This window comes from Rhinolophus sinicus, chromosome 11 (assembly GCF_057876585.1).
Source record: "Rhinolophus sinicus isolate RSI-liver-muscle chromosome 11, RSI-T2T, whole genome shotgun sequence".
NCBI classification, from domain to species: domain Eukaryota; kingdom Metazoa; phylum Chordata; class Mammalia; order Chiroptera; family Rhinolophidae; genus Rhinolophus; species Rhinolophus sinicus.
In genome coordinates, this window is record NC_142511.1 from 24,659,448 (window position 1) to 24,678,551 (window position 19,104).

At 47.6% G+C, this 19,104-nt stretch overlaps 1 protein-coding gene across 6 annotated transcripts in view; it reads right to left on the minus strand.

Annotated features, from left to right (window-relative positions):
• The window catches only part of ATP2B4 (ATPase plasma membrane Ca2+ transporting 4), a 98,552-nt gene extending 79,815 nt beyond the window's left edge, over positions 1–18,737 (minus strand). For 4 of the 6 annotated variants that reach the window (XM_088801783.1, XM_088801785.1, XM_088801788.1 and 1 more), the window contains exon 1: positions 18,288–18,737. The gene's annotated coding sequence lies outside the window, so the exon portion shown is untranslated. The remainder of the gene's footprint in view (positions 1–18,287) is intronic. The other 2 variants (XM_088801784.1, XM_088801787.1) reach the window with 1 other exon arrangement.
• Positions 18,738–19,104: the final 367 nt, after the last annotated feature.

The following is a 19,104-nucleotide window of genomic DNA, read 5'->3' on the forward strand; positions in this document are numbered from 1 at the left end:
CGCGGAGCAGTGACTCAGGCGGCCCAGCGGGCCCAGCAGCCCCTCCCTGCCCCAGGACCCTAGTCTTCCTCCGCGCCACACCCTGGGGAGGAATCTCCACACTTTGTCTGCTGCGAGCCTCCGGGAACCCGCCCAGTTCTCACCCCGCCCTCCACCTGGCCTCCCTGAACACTCCCTGAGCAAAACTCGGGGGTTTCAGTGCTCAGCGACTGCTCAGCAGTTTCCTCCAGAGCACCCGGTCCACGAGCTGCCATGACCGCTGGGAACAGGGCCTCGTCCCGCACTTTACCCGGCATGCATGCTTCATAAATGTGGATGACCAGTATATGATGTCAGAAACCAGGAACAAAATCTGGGGTGACTCTGGGATGTTAGCATGAAAGACACTTCACATCCGGTGCAATCTGAGAGGCATTCACACAGTATGTTACAGTATATACAGAGTGAATCTCATTCGTCCTCACTCAGTGTCGCTGGGATGGGGGTGGTAAACTGCAGGGCACCCTGCTGTACATGTGGGGAACCTGAGCTCTAAAGTAGAGCGTGACTTGGTCAGGACGTAAGTGCGGATGATGTGGTTTCCTTGGCGTCAAATTTTCTCGTCTGTGAAATTGAGGGCATCGAGTTATGGCCCCTTCCAGTTCTGATACAATAGGCTTTGGGGACTACTAGTCTTCATCAAACCCTGGCTCCACATCTACCGCATGGAAAGAGTCCATCCTACCCAACAAAGAGGGCTACACTTTTACATGAGCTGGAGAAATGGCCTTCCAAACCTCAGAGGAGTCAGGTGAGTGAGCAGGGGCTTTCCTATTCAAGAATCTTCATATGTAATCTCTGTTGTGTCTGCTCACTCGCGGGCCGTGAAAGAATTCACGAAGTCAGGTAGAAATATAGAAGGAAGATTTGTTAAAGTAAGAGAAGGGTCGGCTGGGCAGAGTCTGCTGGAAACTACTGCAAACTACTGTGTCGAATCTTTGTTTTGTCTCAAGTTTTATATTTTCTAACCACGATGCAAATTGCTTTGGACTGTAGTTGGGGGTGGGGGAAGGTGAAGTAAAGCCGGTTATGAAAGCTTTGCATATATTATGTAGATTTAAGTTGGAGCCAGGAGTGGATCCCATACAAAGGCAAAACCTCTCCCAAGTTGCAGGGCCAGCACTGGGAGGAAGCAAATAGAAACATTGAAACTGGTCTGCATGTATAGAAAACGTATAGGAAACAATCATTAAGAGGCAAAGAAAGCTTTCAAAAAGTCCCAAGCTAAATTACACTTGTTAAATCAAATTATACCCTCTGGTTAATTAATTAATTATACCCTCTGGTATAAATCAAATTATACCCTCCAAATCTCAAAATAGAAGACCTATAGTGCCACAACTACAATCCCTCTGTCGTGACCATCTCTGTGTATTTGTAGATACTCTGTGGTGTACAGAGCATTTTCACATCCATTATCCCATGTGATTCTTGTAAAAACCCTGAAAGGTATTCAAGATTATATTATCTGGTATCTTCAGCAGTGGAAAGGGTGAAGTTTAACAGTTAAGTGACATGTGCAATGATTATACCGTTCTCTTCCTGTGTTGTCGCAGGAGCTTCTAGGGTAACCAATGTAGTAATACAGAATCCTCTATTTTCATAATGGAAACCCAAAGCATGTCCCTCCACTTTTTTCATCTACCTCCCTAAGATGGCCTAGGAAGGAAGAAGGTGCAGGTATGAAACCTCGCGTGGGCCAGGGCCAGACTGAGCAGAGGGGTGGAAGGTTTCCGCATAGTCACACAGCGAGGTGATACCAGCTTGTGTGTGAACCCAAGACTTCATGTCCTAGCCCACGAACCTGCACTGAACATGTGCCAACATTCTTTAGACAAGCCTGTATCTGACATGGAAGCTCCCAGGACTTACTCTCAAATGTACAAGAGCTGGTTGGTGCAACCTCCAAGAGGCTGGCACCTCAGGATGTCATTCCAAAGAGTGTCGAGTCGCCTACCACAACCACAGGGACACTGTCCCTGTCAACCCGATCATACTCGTATACACTAGGCAGTCTTTGCCCCCAGACTTACATTTACTAATCATCTTACCGGTGGTGACTGCCTCCTGTTCTTCCTAATTCCTTTCTCTCTGCCCCTCTCTGCTCTTTTCTTGGATGATTTTTTAAAAGTATCTTTTCCTAAAAAATATAGCTGCAGATAAATATACTCAGCCTTTACATACACATTTCAGAGAATGAAAGCAGGAAAGCCCCTCCCCCACCTTCTCTCCAACCAGAGGCCAGTGTGAGAGTACAGACCCAGCAGGAGGAGTCAGCCTCTTTGACCTTAATAAATAATTCTGCTCACAGGTTTATAGGGGGCTTGATTTACAGTGTCCCATAGCTTCCAGAAAGACTGGCCCTTAGCTGAGCCTGTATAAAAAGCCACTTTGCATTTTTAACTCACTTCAAACACAATTGGCCTGCACCTTCCCGTGGGATCCAGACACACAGAGGGAGGGAAGGGACTTCTCAAAGGCAATTCAAGGGCTTTAAGCTCTCTGCCCTCTCTGATCTCTTCATCCCACGTTCAGACCCTGGCGCCCCACCCTAGCTGGCTTCAGACTGTATGCTTTAAAGGCAAAGGCTGTGGGCATCAGTGTCATTATTTCCCTTCTAAAATCACAATGACCTTTTACCTCTGGTTGCCTTCTGTTATTGGAGTCCGTGACCACGTTTGGGACTGACTTTTGGCCAATTCCTTATGATGTAGGAAAATGCTCATGATATACTATTGGGTAGGAAAAACTCTGAATCAAAAACTCAATATTCAACATGTCCCAATTTTGTTAAAGTATGTACTCACTCACATATGTAAAAGAATAAAAGAAAATACACCAAAATGTTGACCGTTATCTCTGGACTTATGGAAATCTTATTTTTTCCTTTGTACTTTTCTGATTTTTCCAAACTTTCTAGAATGATCTTATATGGAAGGAGTACAGAGCTCAGACTCTGGAATTTAAGAGACATGCTTTGAATTCCACATCCCCCACTTAGTAGCTATGGGACGTTGGGTAAAATATTTTCTGTCTGAGCCTCAGTTTCTTCTCTGGAAAAGATTTCCTTACAGAGCTGTCTTGAAGAGGAAATGAGGTCATGCAATTTCAGCACTTGGCATGGTGCCTGATATATAGTAAGTGCGCTGTAAATGTTACATATTTTATGTATTGCTTTATATTTAGGGAACAAGGTAAATATCCTTAAAAACCTAAAGACCCACTTTGCTCAAAATGGGTTTTGGGAAAACCCCAAAAGCTCTCCTGAACATGTCGGGTCTCTCAAAGTGACGGGGACAAGGAGCATCATAAACTAGGGTTTCGATATCAATGTCTACGTGACAAGGGAATATTACAAGGAGGGAAGGGTAGCAAGTGACGAGCGATGATTGTGAGTGACGCAAGCCCAATGGAAAAAAATATATAGATGCTTTTAGAAGAAAAAAACACAGAGGACTAGATCGGACCACAGAATAATTGATTCAACTACAAATAACAAGTTTAAGAAAAGTACAAAGAAAAGATTCTGCGATGGGGTAAGCAAGGATGTTCTGCCTGGTTAGGGGATTACAGAGGCAGAGTTGCCCAAGTTGCTGAGTGAGTCCTCAGGCAGAATGACTGAGGAGCTGAGTGAGAAACAGCCCTGACTTTAAGTGGACACAAGTTAGCTCCCAGGGAGACATGGGACTTTGGGACCAACCCATCCCGGGAGCTCTGAAGTGCAGGTGTTTACAGCAGCAGGCGCCATGAGGTGAGCTGAGTAAGATGACAGGAGAATGTGCACTTCACCCATCTGAATATACCCGTGGCCCTGGATCCGCTCACACTGTACTTAAGCAGTATGGCCTTCCAACAGCCCGACTTGTTTTGTGCCAAAGACACTAGTGGAGGTTGGACAAGAGAAAGAAGTGAAAGGGGAATTACCACCATTGCCAAGCTTCAATAATGGAACCCCAGCCCTCTTCCCCACCTCCAAGTGGTTATACAGAGGAGTTATACCGAGTTATACAAAGTTATACAGAGGAGGCCCCAGGGAGCCTCCCAAGCTCCCAACATGGTCCGAGGAGGCGGAGACAGGTGAAGAGGGGATGGCTTCATCAGCCAAGGGCTCAACAGATCTGGAGGCCAAGTCTCTACGCCGTCTCCTGTGGCACTGACCACTGTGTCTTTTCACAATCCAGGACGTTTTCACAACTTCCCAGGAAGATCCCCCCAGTCTCTGCCACATAAGACCAGCTGAGCAAGAGAGCTGCTTCCCAGGGCATTCACCCCACCCTAAGTGTCCTTGCCTCCACCCTTAGAAGTTTTATTTTTCCCATTTTTTCTTTGCAAATTCAAATGCCTACCAGGATTAGGCAGGCACAAAAATGAACAAAGCAGGCTGAGTGTTACGCGACAAGGAGAAGAGGAGACTGGTACACTTGTCTGAATGGAGCAGCAGTTACTCAGCTCCTACTAACCATTGCCATGAAAAAAAGGTAGGCCAATATTGCCAGAGCTTCTGGTTTTTTAGAAAAATCAGGAAATTCAGATTTCTATGTGAAATCTTCTTATATTAAAATTTTGGTAAACAACTATAATCTGCAGAGTTTGGGGGTAGGAGGAAACAGAAAATTTGAGAGTTGAAATGTTTTTGAAGTACATTTAGGTCAAAGTATTCACTTTACATGAACAAATCGAAGCCCAGAAAGGTTCATGTCCCCCAATTTCTAATCTAGAATTCATTCCTTTAGGCTACCCTGCCTGTCATTAGGAGGCCTTTGCAATTATTCAGACATGAGATGATGAAATGCTGAACAGGGATGGTGACCCTGGGAAGGAAGAAGGTAAACTTTGCTGTGCTCTTGACTCTAGTCTAAAAAAAAATATATTTGTTTATTGTTATTCATCCATCCATCCAACGTTTACAGATGGTGAGTCTATGAACGAAGGACTGTGCTAAACACTAGGTATGCAGAAATGACAAAGGTACCACTTCTCCTTTCAAGCAGCTCACAGGCTGTGAGTGGGTGGACTGATGCTACAGCCAGAACCTACCTGTTGACGCATCTGTCAACCACACTGCCTTAGGCCTGCTCACATGAGCCCTCAGCTAACAGTCACAGCCTCACTTTCTCTAAGCATCTCCCATTACTGGATGTCATTCCTGAGAAACTGAGAGGGGGTCAGAGCACTTCTCCTACTCCAAGAAAGCCTGGAGCACTTAAATGACTCATCAGAAGCTGGCGCAAGAACAGGGACCCAATGCAGCCACTCAATGCCAAGCCCCTTTCAGCTCAGGGAAGGTACGTTCCAGCTCATGCTTTACCTTCGTCAAGCTGCCACTTCATACCAGCTGAAGTTTCTGTGTGGGTATGTGCTGGGGAGAGAGGGGATCCCACACCAGGACTCTCCTGTCTGTTTCTCAAGTGGCCTGCTCAATTCCAGTGGCAGCTGACGGTTTACCTGGGTGACCAAATAGTGATGGCATCCTTCGGCCACAGCTTCTACAATCAAGTAGAGCATTGTCACCCAGTCTGGTTCTCCCTGTCAACAAGAAACTCCCCACTAGTGGCTCTTAAAACATCTACTCCTGGGAGGGGAATGTAGGGCAGGAGCAAACAAGGTGAGGTGGTTAGGCCTGGCCCACGTCTGCCACTCTGCCTTGTTTTGCCATGACTCTTGATATGCAAATATCAAACACAATCGCAGAACTGGCCCCAGGAAGGTAACCTGTCAGGTAGAAATGATGGAGGCCCCCCTCGGCCTCTGCAAGCCCTTTGGTGGAGAGTTATAGCAGGCTGAGGCCTCTGGGCCTTTCTGTATAGACAAGAGGATAATGGACTATAACCCTTTTATAAATGTATAAAGGTTAACAGGGAATAAGTGGGCCGGCTCGTACCAGTGTCTATGGAGAAGGAAGAGAGAAATGGAAGAATGGAAGAGGAAAAGTTAAAATTCAGTGAACACCTACTATGAGCCAGACCCTTGAAGCATGTATCACTCTTTATTCATGTGTTATCTCCATTTTCCAGGGAAAACTGAGTCTGAGAGATTAAATAACTTGTGTCCATGGTCACACAGCTGGCCAGACAGACTTGAACCCGGTTCTGCTGACTCCCCTAAATCTGTGCTCTTACAGATCGCCATGCTGCTGGGGTTGGAAGGCTGACCAGGGTGACTTAGGACACGCCACTGCTGTAGAGAAAGGCACTGGAAGAGACTCAGGGCTTGATAAACTCTGAGCCCTGGGGCTGAAAACGCAATGGAAATTAGGACTCTTTCTTCCAGTGCTAGACGACATTTCCTTGTCCCAATGAAGGGATGTGCCGGTGTGAGGGAGCTCTCCTTCACCTGCTGCCCTCACAGGGCTGAGCATCAGCTGTACAGACAGGACACATACAAGGATCCAGGGCCATAGCTTCCTTTAGATGCCTCTCCATTGAAGTACTGTTCCTAATGTCCCTGACCAAAGTCAATTGTGGGGATTGAGCAGGGGTCAGAGGCACACCCAGAGGGTTACCCCAACGTATTTCACTAGCTCTTTCCCCTCTGACCACGGGAAGCCCAGGAGTGCAGAAGATACCAAAGCAAAACCCATTCAGAAATGTTTTATTGAACACCTACTATGTGTCAGGTACTATTGTAGGTGCCTGGGCTACATCAGTGAACAAAAAGACTAAGTTCCTTGCTCTCGTGGAGCGTACATTCCAGCAAAATCAAGTAAAAAGACGATTGGGTTTTTTGTTTGTTTTGAGGTAGTACTGGTTAGCAGAAAGGGAATGGGTCTTGGTGTCAGACAAGCCTGGGTCAAAAGACCAACCCTAATCATCCAGATGGCCTCTGGGCAAGCCACTTAACTCACTGAATGGTAGCTTTCGTATTTGTATTAGGTTGGTGCAAAAGTAATTGCTGTTTAAAACGTTAAAAATAACTGTAAAAACTGCAATTGCTTTTGCACCAACCTAATAAAATGGAAACAATAACATGTTGTAGGGATGTAAGGATTAAAGATAATATATATAAGATGCCTGGCATAGAGCACAGGGTTCAAAATGATAAACAATGTTTCCAAGCCCACCTGAACCCGCAGATTCTGGGACAACTCACATGGTCTCTTATTTAGGGGCTGCAACCAGAGCATCATCTCCACAATGTCCTAGAGATAGTCTGGTGGGGTAAAGTGCACACTTGGATTTGACTCCACTTACAGTCAAGGAATCTCCCCTCTAGAAACATCTGCTCCTACCCCTACCCATAGGCCCTAGTGAAGGTATCGGCTCAGGTGGTCATGTCTGATTAGTCCCTATTCCCCTCCAGCAGGCCAGACAATTAGCAGGGGTGGATATGGGAACTAAGCTGGAATCAGCATCTAATGGCATTTGGACTGAGAGACTCTGGAGGAGTAAGCAGGAAGGCCACACAGATTGGAGACTGAGGCTGCTGCTCGGCCAACCACAATGGGTCCTGCACACGTGGTTGAGGGAGCAGAGTGCTTGCGGCTCCAGGGACGAGGCACAGTCCACACACAGGTTACACTTCCCACCACTAAGTTCTGTGATATTTCTCTGTAACCTTCTAGTAAAGCCTTCTTTTACTTTTGCTTCCTTGAGTGGGTTTCTGTTCTTGCAACAAGGTGATCTCTAAGACAAATCCTGTACCTGTCTCAGAAGGTGATTGTTGTGACATGATATGAAAGCAGCTGGCATTTAGTTGACATTCAGTAAATGCTATTGAATCTCTCTCTGTACTTATCAACCAGCAATAGAAAGAGGAAATCCATATATGGGCTGGACTAGGGTTGGACCTCAGCCTTCTGTTTTATGAATATCTTTATTCACCTGTAAAATGAAGATAATACTAGTACCAACCTTATTGTTTGCTGGGAATATTAAATGAGAAAAGTGTAATACCTAGCACATAATTAATGCATGTTAGCTCAGACTATTACTTCTACTGTTGTTATTATTATTTAAGATGCAACAAGTCTTATTTTAGGTCTTGATCTAGGCTAGAAGGGAAGACACAGTAAGAACAGAATCTGGAGCAAATAGTGAGAGAAGAGAGAAACATGCACTGGAGAGTGAGGTCACAGAAATGGGCAGTGGAGAGAAGGGATTGACCTGAGAAGGGGCACATAGGTCTAGCATTTTAGCATTCATACAAAGCTGTCACCTACCATAGCTCATTTGTCCATCACGACACTCACTATAGGGTAGATAAGGAAAGGTGATATTATACACACTTTATAGATGGGAAAATTGAGGCTCAATAAAGGTGTGCAATATGTACCAACCAAATCTCAATGCGCTCTTTTATCCTGTAACACTACACTGCCCCTGGAAAGTAGGATAAAGGGGTTGAATTAGATGAGAAACTGGAGAGTTTCTTTTCATTCCGAGGTTCCATTCAGATTCCTTCTGGGCATCCCAGAAACTCAGAGGCCCCAGAATGTAAGCAGGGGGTTGCAAAGTCAGATAACACTGGGATGCCAGCCCAAGGATAGGATTTATAGCAGGTTGGAAGAACACACAGCTTCAGCACCAGGCCCAGGAGAAGCTTTCCTCTGGCAAAGGACAACGGCAAGTCCTTCACCATCAGGGCACCGTCTCTTTGGTAACATGCGCTGCCCTGCAGTGGTCTCCAAAGGCCCTCCCAGCTCAATGTTGTATGGAGTCCAGGCCTTTGCTTCCTGAAGTCAGGGGTGAAAAGTGTTCTCCACGGAGACAAATGCAAGTTCTCTGGAACGCTGCCACAATCAAGGCTTGCTGTGCCCCCAGGTTCAGGACACTTGTCCTGGAGCGGAAAGTGGGCGATTCTTGTTCACTCCCTGCCTCCTGGACATTGCTTCTCCCCAAATCCCAACGTAGTGCCTGGCATACAGTTTGTATCCACTTCAATGCTTATTGAATGAACAAATGAACAAGAGAATCAATGACAGACTGGCTCTGGCAATAAAATTGGCCTGTGCTGTCACATTACAGCAGCCCCACCCCACTGACTCTTAGCCCCCAAATCAGAGCTCCTAGTCAGCTGTCAAGGAAGAAGAGTTGGTCAGAGTGCTTCCCCTCCACACTTCCTCTGACCTTCCAGAGTGGCCACACCCTGAGACAAGGTCAGAGCCAGGGATGCCCAGGCAGGATGAAGGCTCTACCCACCCTTTTCCAGGACTTCTGCTCCATCTCAACTACCCTGTTTCTCCCAGCTCAGAGCCTCCTATCTGGGAAGGGCTGGGGAAGGACCAAGAGAAGAGAGACAGTCCCATTAGGAGCTGCACAGCAATGAAGGTGGTGCCAACAGTGCTTCTCCTTTGCATTTTCTCTAGTGCTAATGACCTTAATTGTTAATAATAGCAGCAACAATAACAATCATGGCACAGCACTTTTATGGTTCCTAGCATCTTTCTTCCAAAGTGCTTCTAGCAAATTACCTCACCATGCCACATATAATCCTTGTAGGGGCTACAATGGTTCTCCCTGTTAGATGGGTAGAGAAACTGGGGACTCAGAAGGTTTGACATTGATCTGGGTCACACCGATGCACTGATGGGGTCAGGGGCCCACTCACAGACCTAGTAAGGAGAATGGGGCTCCAGCTTTGGCTCAGCCTCAAACTAGTCTGGTGTCCTTGGGCAAGTCTATAGGTTTCAGTTTTTTCACTTGCAAAGGGGGAAATTGGACCATTTCTCCAACGCTATCTCAAATGCCCTGGCTCAGTAAAATGATCTAACCCCCAGCCCAAAGCCTATTAACTGACCTCCCTTGTACCAAGGTCAGAAAGCCCCTAGAAGTTAGGATGCCAGCTGTGCCTGCCGTAGCATCCTAACAGATGTCCCATGAGTGGTCCCCACAAAGAACACTATAGTAGACAGCAGGGAGGAAACATCAAGAAATCATCCTAATGGTCCATGAACACCAGGAGAGCAGGCAGCGGCAGGCTGCTGCTGGGGCAGATGCCGTCCTGCCTGTGACACCAGTGCTGACGCAGATAAAGGCTGGGGGTGATCCAGCATAGGTTGTGGGCAGGGCTGGAGAGGAGACAGCCTCCCTCACCTGCCAGAGGATCTCACTCTCCATTATGCTCAGAGTGTTCTCAGCCAGATGCAGCAACACAGCCCTTCCTCCCAACCTGCTTCCCCTCCCCACCCTCTCCTCCATCAAATCTGTCCTCTCTCTTCATTCATATCCTGTTTGGCAATCACCTCCTCCAAGGGTAATTTTCAGGTGAGCCCTGCCAAATTCTGGTCTCCACATTCCCACCTAACACCCCAGTTAGCTCCCAGAATCACTAGGTCATGTGTCCCTGTGCCAGATGTGGCTTCAAGTGTGTATCCTTGCTCTTGTCTGCCACTAGATAGGGAGAAGAATTGGATGGATATTTCCTATTTCCTTCTTTCTTAGTTTCCTCTAGCCTCAGCTCCGGAATAGTGGACTATACATGGACAGCACTCTCCTCTCTACCCATGGGCAGCTGTGCTGGCTAATTACCAGAAAGGCTAAAGCTGGGATCTCTACCAGAGTCTGGACAAGCGCTCAGGCAATGTGTCTGCCTAAAGGGCCAAAAGTCTGGACTGAGAGGGATGGCAGACTGGCCTAGCAGCTGGTGGCTTTACCCAAATTTCTCCAAACCAACCTACAGTTCAGATGAAAACCTCATCTCTCCATCTCACAGAACTGACTGTGGTCCCTGATTCCCAATGTCTAAATATATTATTAGGTTGAACTATTATTAAAATGTCTTTTATAGGTCAAAAGTGGTTGCATACTAGCAACTTCATATGGTTGGACCTAGTAACTCTTTTGTGGATTATGTTCCCTAGGAGTTCCCAACTCCCTGAAGGCTTGGACCTCTGTATCTCTAGCTAATCTTTCCTAATTTTTGGCTTAGGACATTGCAGAGTCGTGGCCTTGGAAAGTGTTGAGTAGGTACTTCTTAATTGAACTTCCAGACTCGTGAGATGGGAAATCTTAGAACATGTCCTACCCCCAAACCTCAAGGGTGGTTGTCCACATGGCAGATCCTTTTAAGTTTCCTCACCTCTGGTCATCCTGAGTAGAAGGATGGAATTTAGCTACAAACTGTACATTGAGTTAGACTCTGTGATAAAGAGTTTGGTTTGGGCGTTGAGAGTTTTGCCTCTTTGTAGAAAAGGAGTCTTGAATCAGAAATGCTTGTTTGTCCAAGCTTCTCTGCATGTTACAGTGGGGAAATGAAGGCTCAGAGATATCACCTGCCTAGGTCAAGGCCACACAGCAGCCCAGATCACCAGTTTTCTGGCTTCCAGTCCCGTGCTCTTCTGGCAGGCCTGGCAGCACAGAACAAATTCCTCCCTGTCTGCCCCTTACAATTTTCTGGCTCCCACTCTTTCAGGCTCCCTAGCAAGACAGAAGAGGAATTGACTACAGGATCAATAGCCTTCTCCTACATGAAAAGAGCCTGAGTCACGCTAGACTTGGCCCTAGGGTTTCCAGGGAGAGGAGAGAGAGAGAGATGAGCGGTCCTAGAAATCTGATCTCTTTCCAGAGCTAGGACCAGGCTGGGAAGGTGGGGGTGGGCCGCATGGTGATTTGGGTCACTGACAGTGCAGCTGGTATGCTATCCCTGCCAAGGGGGGTGGGGGAGGGGTAAAAGGCCTCGCTTAGCCCAGGCTTGAAAGCTCAGGGCAGGCATAGCCAGGTTCTCTCAGAATCACCTAATTATAGAATTCAGAAGGGATTTCTCTTGGCTATTGGTAGATTCTTCATGAGACCCTTCCTAAAAGAAATGTATGTATGATTCTGGAAGCCCTCTATCCCTAGGCTTCCTCAGCTGACCATGGCAGGGGATGGGGGTGGGGAATGCCTGCTGCTCCCTGCCTGGTGTTGGCAGCAGTCAGAGAAGGAAGACTCCCTGAAGGAAATCACATGGTCAGATCCCTTAGTCCCTGCGGTGGGGACTAGGGAGCTTCGCTGGTCAGGAGTTTGGGAGATAAGTGAACGGAGTCCAGGAATCTAGGAGTCCTTCTGGGCATTGACTTCTCTCAGATGCACATACATACTTGTTTTTGCTGAACCGTTTGAAAATCACTTGCAGACACTTTGCTAAATACTTTTGCTAAGATTAAGGATATTCTCCTACAAAACCATTGTCATTATCATTACCACATCTTAAAAAGTTAATAATAATTACATATTACCTAATATCTGTGCTAAAAATTTCCCAATTGTCCCAGGATGTCTTTTATGGTCTTTTTTTTTTTTTTGGACCCAATATCCAACTAAGGTTTATGCATTGCATTTGGCTGTGTCTCTTTAGTTTCTTTAAAAGACTAGTTTCTGCCTCCCTGCCCTCCTCCCAGCACACAATTTTTGTGTTTTTATGATAATCTTCTGAAGTCCCAGTTGTCATGTACAATGGCTCACATTCTAGATTTGTCTTTTGTCTCCTCATGATTAGATTCAGGATAACATTTTGACAAGAACACAGGTGATGAGGTTGAAATTCTTAGAGCACATCCGGAGGAGCTAACGCCAGGTGGTCCCACGCATGCTATCTCATTACTTGGTTAAGGTGAACAGTGCTGACTCTCCCGGTTGTAAAGACAGGTTTTTCGTTTTGTAAGGTGTAAGTAATAATTCGTGAGGATTACAATGAGACCAACCTTTCACCCAATGCTTTTAGCATCCATTAGTACTCATAAGCCGAGCCTGAATCAGCTATTCTGTTGGGGGCTGCAAATTGGTAAATTTAGCTCTGTCATTACTTCTACATTTCATTAGCTGGCATCCTTCTGTTAAGAGTTCTCCCTCCTTGCTCCATTTTAACTGTCAGAATGGACTCGTGGAATCTTTTATTCAGTGTCTTACAATCTATTACTGTTATTCTTTTAGATGCTCAGTGTGTCCCAAATTTGCCCAGTGGGAGCCCCTTTAAGCCAACTCCTGTGTCCTTTTGCCATGAGCATGCTCTGGCATTACATGACTCACTTGTATTTTCCCAGTCCCAGATGTGGAATCAGCCATATCTCCAAGAAGAACTGCTTTCTTTTAGTGAGAAGTAGTACTTACAAACGGAAACACGAGCACGACATGTGTTCATTTTGCTACTGTGTAGCACTGCTTCTAGACTCTTCCAGTGGACAGACAGAGGAGATACATAAGCACAGGGTTCTCCCTCACCTTTCCCCATTCTATATTTTTGTCTCTCTTCTCCCATAGTGAAACGCCCTGATTTCCAGAAATATCAACATAGTCACTCATTTGATCTATCCCTACAAAAAACAATTTCCAATTTGTGACACCAATACCATGACCAATAACACACCTAACAAAGTAAAGTTCAAGGTTGTTTTTGCAATTCTTTTTATCCTTAGAATATATATTCCTCTATGGATACGGAGTCAGGAAATTAAATTAAAAAGTTACTTGAATTAATTCCTTTCTTTGCAAAGTAATAAAATCGATATACAGTTAGGTTCATTGTTTCTGCTGTGGTCAGCTTTAGGGTTTTTTTCTTTCTTTTGGATCTAATTTAATTTGTGAATACATAAAATATTTATGTGGTTCAAAAATCAAAACTGTCTGAAATGGTATAATCAGTAAAATTTCACTCTCATTCTTGTGTTCTCTACCCTGTTTCCACCCATCCCCTATAGGTAAACGTTTTAATTAATTTCTGGTTTATCCTTCCTGTGTGTGTGTGTGTGTGTGTGTGTGTGTGTGTGTCTGTGTGTTTGCAAAAAATATTCGTATTTCTCCTGCTTTCTCAATCCCAAGGTGGTATACTACATATACTCTTTTGCATGGTACTTTTTTCATTTAATAACATTTCCTAAAGATGACATCGGTTCACAGGTCTCCTACTCATTGTTTTTGGCTACATAGTACTCCATTGTGTGGATGTGCTGTTGTTCATCAGCCAGTCTATTAAGGATAGGCATTGAGTGATTTCCAATGATTTCCTTTCCTGTTACAAATATGCCTCATAGAATTGCCTTGTGTGTATCTTTTTGTATTTGTGAATGTGCATTTTCTGGATAAATTCCTAGAAATAGGACTGCTGGGTAAATGCATATGTTATTTTTTTTTTTTAAGATACTGCTAATTTCCCCTCCATAGGGATTGTACTGGTTTGCAAGCCTGGCATTGATTTTGCAATCTAAGTGGATCTTGTTATGAGGTGTTTGTTCTGAGTTTCCCCAGCCTACCGAAGAGTTCTTAACCTCCCACCAATAACACACTACCCCAAGCTCCCTCTGCCCTAGTGATCTGGTAGGAAGGCAAGAACAAAGGGGTCTCACCGATTCCATTCCAGTTCATCTTCCTGAATTGTCCCGGAGATTTCTGTACTCCACTTCGGGAACCAGAGCAGAGGGAAGTGATGAGGCTGAAAACTTCACTTCAGCCAGAGAAGAATAGAGGGAGGAGAGGCAAAGGAGAGCAGGGACACCTAAGTTCCCACCTCCCTTTTCTCTCCTTTGGCCTCTCCACTACCCCTCCCAACACAAATTGCCTCCAATAGCTCCTCCCCTGACTGGGAGCCTTTGGTTCTGGTTCTAACTAGATCCTGCCAGGTTTCCCTCCTCAAGCCACATTCATGTGGACTGAACACAGAAGACTGGCATAGGGTGGAGGCAGAAGTCGAAAGTCCCTGTCATTTCTGTTTTAACATGTGCAGAGGAAATAAGTCAGTGGAACAAAAATGGCTCATACAAGGGAAAAGAGGAAAGAGGAGACAAAGAGAAATGCTGGGAAAGGAAGCTGAATACAAAAAATACCACACAAGCCTCTTGGACTCCAGCCCCAGAGCCTGCTTTGCTATGACCCATTCTACAGAAAGGGAAAAAATGAGTGGGAAAAGGGTACCATCCGTTTGAGGGGGCTCAGGGGTCCTGCTTGTGGCCCAGAGGTCTGGTCTTATCCCTCCCTGCTTCTCACACCTACCCACAAAATATCAATTGGGGATGACAGAAATCAATGTGTGTCTGAAGAGCAGGAAACTGAGCTGGGAAGGGAGTCTGTCTAAGGGCTAGGCTTGGGGGAAGAGGTCAGAGGGCAGGAAGAATTCCTCCAGGAAAGGCAGTGAGGCCCAGCACAGAGCATTCCTCTTCTAGATCAAATCAAACACCTGGATTAATCTAAGCTAAACACGTTTCTTAGGATCCAGAGGACAAAGAATGAACATCGTCCTCTCTTTTTCCCAAAGTTGGGTGGATCTGCAAAGCCCTAGACAGGCAGGGCTTACTCATGTCTTTGGGTGCTGGGTCCCAGGCCAGGAGCATAGAAAAAGAGAGAAAAGGGCCCGCGGGGTGGGCGTGGGGTGGGAGTTACTGAAGAAAAGCTAAGTTTGTGAATAAGTGGCAGTGTCCTGTGGAATGCTGAATTGCTGACAGGTGGCAGCTGGGTTAGTTCGGGGCTGAGCAGTGCCAGGTTCCTCCTCCTATCAAGACCCTCCAGTCACTGGGAGTGGGGGAGTAAAGCTCCCCATACCCTTGCCCAGAGACTTCAACCCCCCCCCACACACACACCACCTTACTTCCAGCACTCACACCTTGGGCAAACTCTTAACTGCTCTACTTTTGCCTCTCATTGTGCCCTCCCATTCAAATGTCAGACTTTCTTCTGACATCCAAAGACTAGACAAATCTGACAAATCTGAGTCAGCCACTCCCTTCCACTATTATTGTGGGAGCATTAGCCCAGATGAGGTTGATTCCCAGGCTCCCCCCAAAATGCCACTTCCTTCTTTCAACAAACATTGTCCAAGCACCTTTTAATTTCTCAGGTACTGTGTTAAGTACGGGAGCCGCCGGGGCTACCAGAGCTGTGTTCTTTCGACTTGACCTTGAATTCAGCCCGGGACGCGGAGGTGGACACTGGCAGGGAAAAGGACTTTGGCCCCCTCCTGGGTTCAGAGCACCTTCTGCACAGAGCCCTCGGACCAAGGAAGAGCCGGGAGTGGAGCTGAGGCGCTACGGGAGGGGCGGCGGCGCGTGCCAGCACAGACACCGGGAGAGCCGCCGCGGGTTCGCTGCGTTCCGCATACAGCCCCGCAGCCACCGACCCCACAGCTCACTGCCACCGGAGCAGGCGCATGGGTGCGCGCTAAATTGGGAACTCTCCCCGAACCTACCAGAATCTATGCCTAGTCAGAGCACTGAAAATTGGAAGGTCGGCTGCAGGAATGGTGCACCCCCCAAGAGGGAAGGGCGCGGGGAGGGGCCTGGGGAGCGGCGTGATTTAGGGGGTGTCCTTCCGCAAGATGGTGGCAGGGAGGATGGGGCTCTGGTGCAAGTGCCAAGAAATGGATTCTCCCCCTCTCCTTCCTACAGAACAAGGGCAGGATCCTATCCTGGGTCTCCTAGCCCACTGGGGAAGGCCTCATTCCCTTCTTGATCAGAATACAGGGAGGGACGGAAGAGCTGGCTAGCCCTAGGGTGCAGTCAGGTCAACCGTCCAACACCTCAAAATGAAAACAGGTTCCTGTTGCTTCCCCAGCCCCCATTGAAGCTCTCCTCCAAGTCATTTACTTCCTTCTTTCCAGTTTCTAAGCTCCCTCTTTTACCACCCCCTCCAACCAAACTAGCTGGGGCAAAGGGCAGGTGCTTCCTCTCCCCCTGGATTGAACCCTACAGACGTGTCAGCTTCAGGTCCAGGACAACCTCCCAGAGCCAGCGCTCCATGTCCCCCTCCCCCCGTCCCCCAGCCTAGCTGCTCACTAACCATCAGAGCCATCACCTCTTCCTGCCCTCCTTCTCATAAACCTTCCTCCAGCCGTCTCTCCTGACCCCAGGCCCCTCTCCAAGGCCTCTCCCAGCCTAGGAGAACCCTGGTCTCTTCCCTTCTTCCTCATGAAGAGGGCCCAGCTGAGGGGCCTGGAGGGGGACCTCCACACAGGAAGGCCTGAAGGAACAGCTCTGGGGAGGGGCTCCAGGAGCGAGGGGAGGACCTTAAGACTGGAGGATCCCCACCCAGAGGGCGAGGTGGCGCTGTAGAAAGGGATTTTACTTCCCCTCCCCCTAGCGGCGTCAGTTGAGGGCCCGCCTATTTCTTCATCTGACATTCCCCTTACCAGGCCAGCCCGCGCAGACTTCGCCTCTGCAAGTTATTGTAAGTCCATGAGGAATGCCCAGGGGAAAGATGCCTCTGGCCAGCAGGTGCCTCCCAGGCTGTGGCTGACCCCGCCCGCATCCTCCATACCCAGCAAGAGAGAGCCCTGGTCCTTCTGTGATGGAGGAGTGTGTGAGGCTGGACTCGTCCGGGAGAGGATGCCAGCCAGCTTCCTCCACCCCAAGAGCAAGCCAAGTATGTGAGTGAGCATACGTGTGAAGGGAGGCTAGGAGGAACAATACAGCCTTAATTTCTACCTGTTGGGCCCCAAGACGTTCGGGGACACTCCCAAAGAGGCCTGCAACCAACCCCAACCTCCAAACACTCACCCCTACAGTCAACAGCCTTGAAGTTGCAAACTTTCCAACTTCACTCCTCCTTTCTCAGAGATACATGGGCGGTGCCCTCAGATACACTCATACAGTTGGTTCTTGACGCTCCGCTCACACTCAAACAACAGCAGTACAGGGAACTCCCAGCTTTTTCCACAGCTAATTATAGACGTGAAAGTCTGAGGATGTTTTGCAAGTGGCAGAGAGAAACTGCTGAGGTTTCTGTATAAAGCCAAAGAAATTTAATTTGTGTGCTCCTCTTCCTCACCGCCCAACTTCTAGCTCCACCCAACCCCCAGTGAGCCCCTCTCCTAGTCTTCACTGCAGCCCCTCCTTCCTGTTGAAGATTTCCTACTTGGTTCTTTTTTTTTTTTCCCCCGTCTCTCTTTGGGGCTTTCGAGAAAGGGAACAGACGCGGAAAATATTTTTGCAACAGTTTTCCATTTGGCATCTCATTCCCAAGCCAAGGGGGAGGGGAAAAGCAGGAAAGGAAGAGGGGTGCATTTTCCAAAAGCTCATTTTTGGTGTGAAAAAGACAGTCCCTCCATTCCCCTACCCCCACGGCCCAGGAATAACAAAAACTAGGAAAAGGAAAAGAAGTCACTTGTTTGATTATACGGTTTCTCAAAACTGAGTCTAGGAAAGGAATACAGTATTTGACAAATCTGTGCGCCCGCGCGCGCACGCGCGCGCGCGCGTACACACACACACACACACACACACACACACACACACACAGTCGCAAGAAATATGCCAGGAAGAGTAAATTCGGGAGTTTTAGAAGCCATTGAGAGGAAAGAAAGAAACAAAGTTTGTAAATCGCGAGTCAATTCATTCTCTGCAAGCCTACCTCTTTTTCTAGCAAAGATCCAGGCTTCTCCAAGCAGGACGCTCCCTCCGGGTTTCCATGGACAGGGCAGGGTGAGGGTGACCACCACTGGTCTCCCCAGTGTGGCAGTCACGCTACAGAATCTGGCTTTAATCTCCTGCCTTTTCAGCCACCGCCAGGGAGTGGGCAGGGTCTCCTCCCCCCGGTCCTCCCAGTAGGAAGGACCTCTCAGGTTCCTGGAAGAAAATAATGCAAGGGAGCTGGGCGGGTGTCTAAGATCTGGCTTTCTTCGGAAGGATGGTTACCCAGGAAGTTCGTGTCTTCCCCCTCAGCCCCCAGCTTTGGATGGTCTCAACAGCAGAGCGTTCTTAAGAAAACGCTTGTCATGGCAACAGCTCGAGCCAATTCGACCAGCCTGTAGCTCACCAGCTCACCCCAGCAGTGCGGGAGGAGAAAGGGGAGGAGCAAGAGGTGGAAGGGAGGTGGGACTTGGCGAGAGGCCAGACTAGCACTCCGCTGTTAAGGTGGTCCGATTGCAATCTATGGCTTCTTCCTGGTTCGTCTTAAGGGGGAATGGAGAAAGGAAGGGGAGGAATCCTTTCTTCTCTCGGAGTTTCCTCCCCGCCCTTGCTCTCACTTGTTGAAAGTAGGGTGGGGGATGGAGGTGGGGAGTGGATGTGGGTGGCGGTATTTAACCGTTGCTGGGTGGAGGGAAAAAAGGAAGCTTCTGCCGGCAGTTGGCTTCCTGCAGCTCTTTTTGGGCCTCTCAGCCTCTTACTCACTTAGACCCAGGACCCAGAAACCCAAAACCCCAAGGTGCCTGGGGAAACTTGTACCA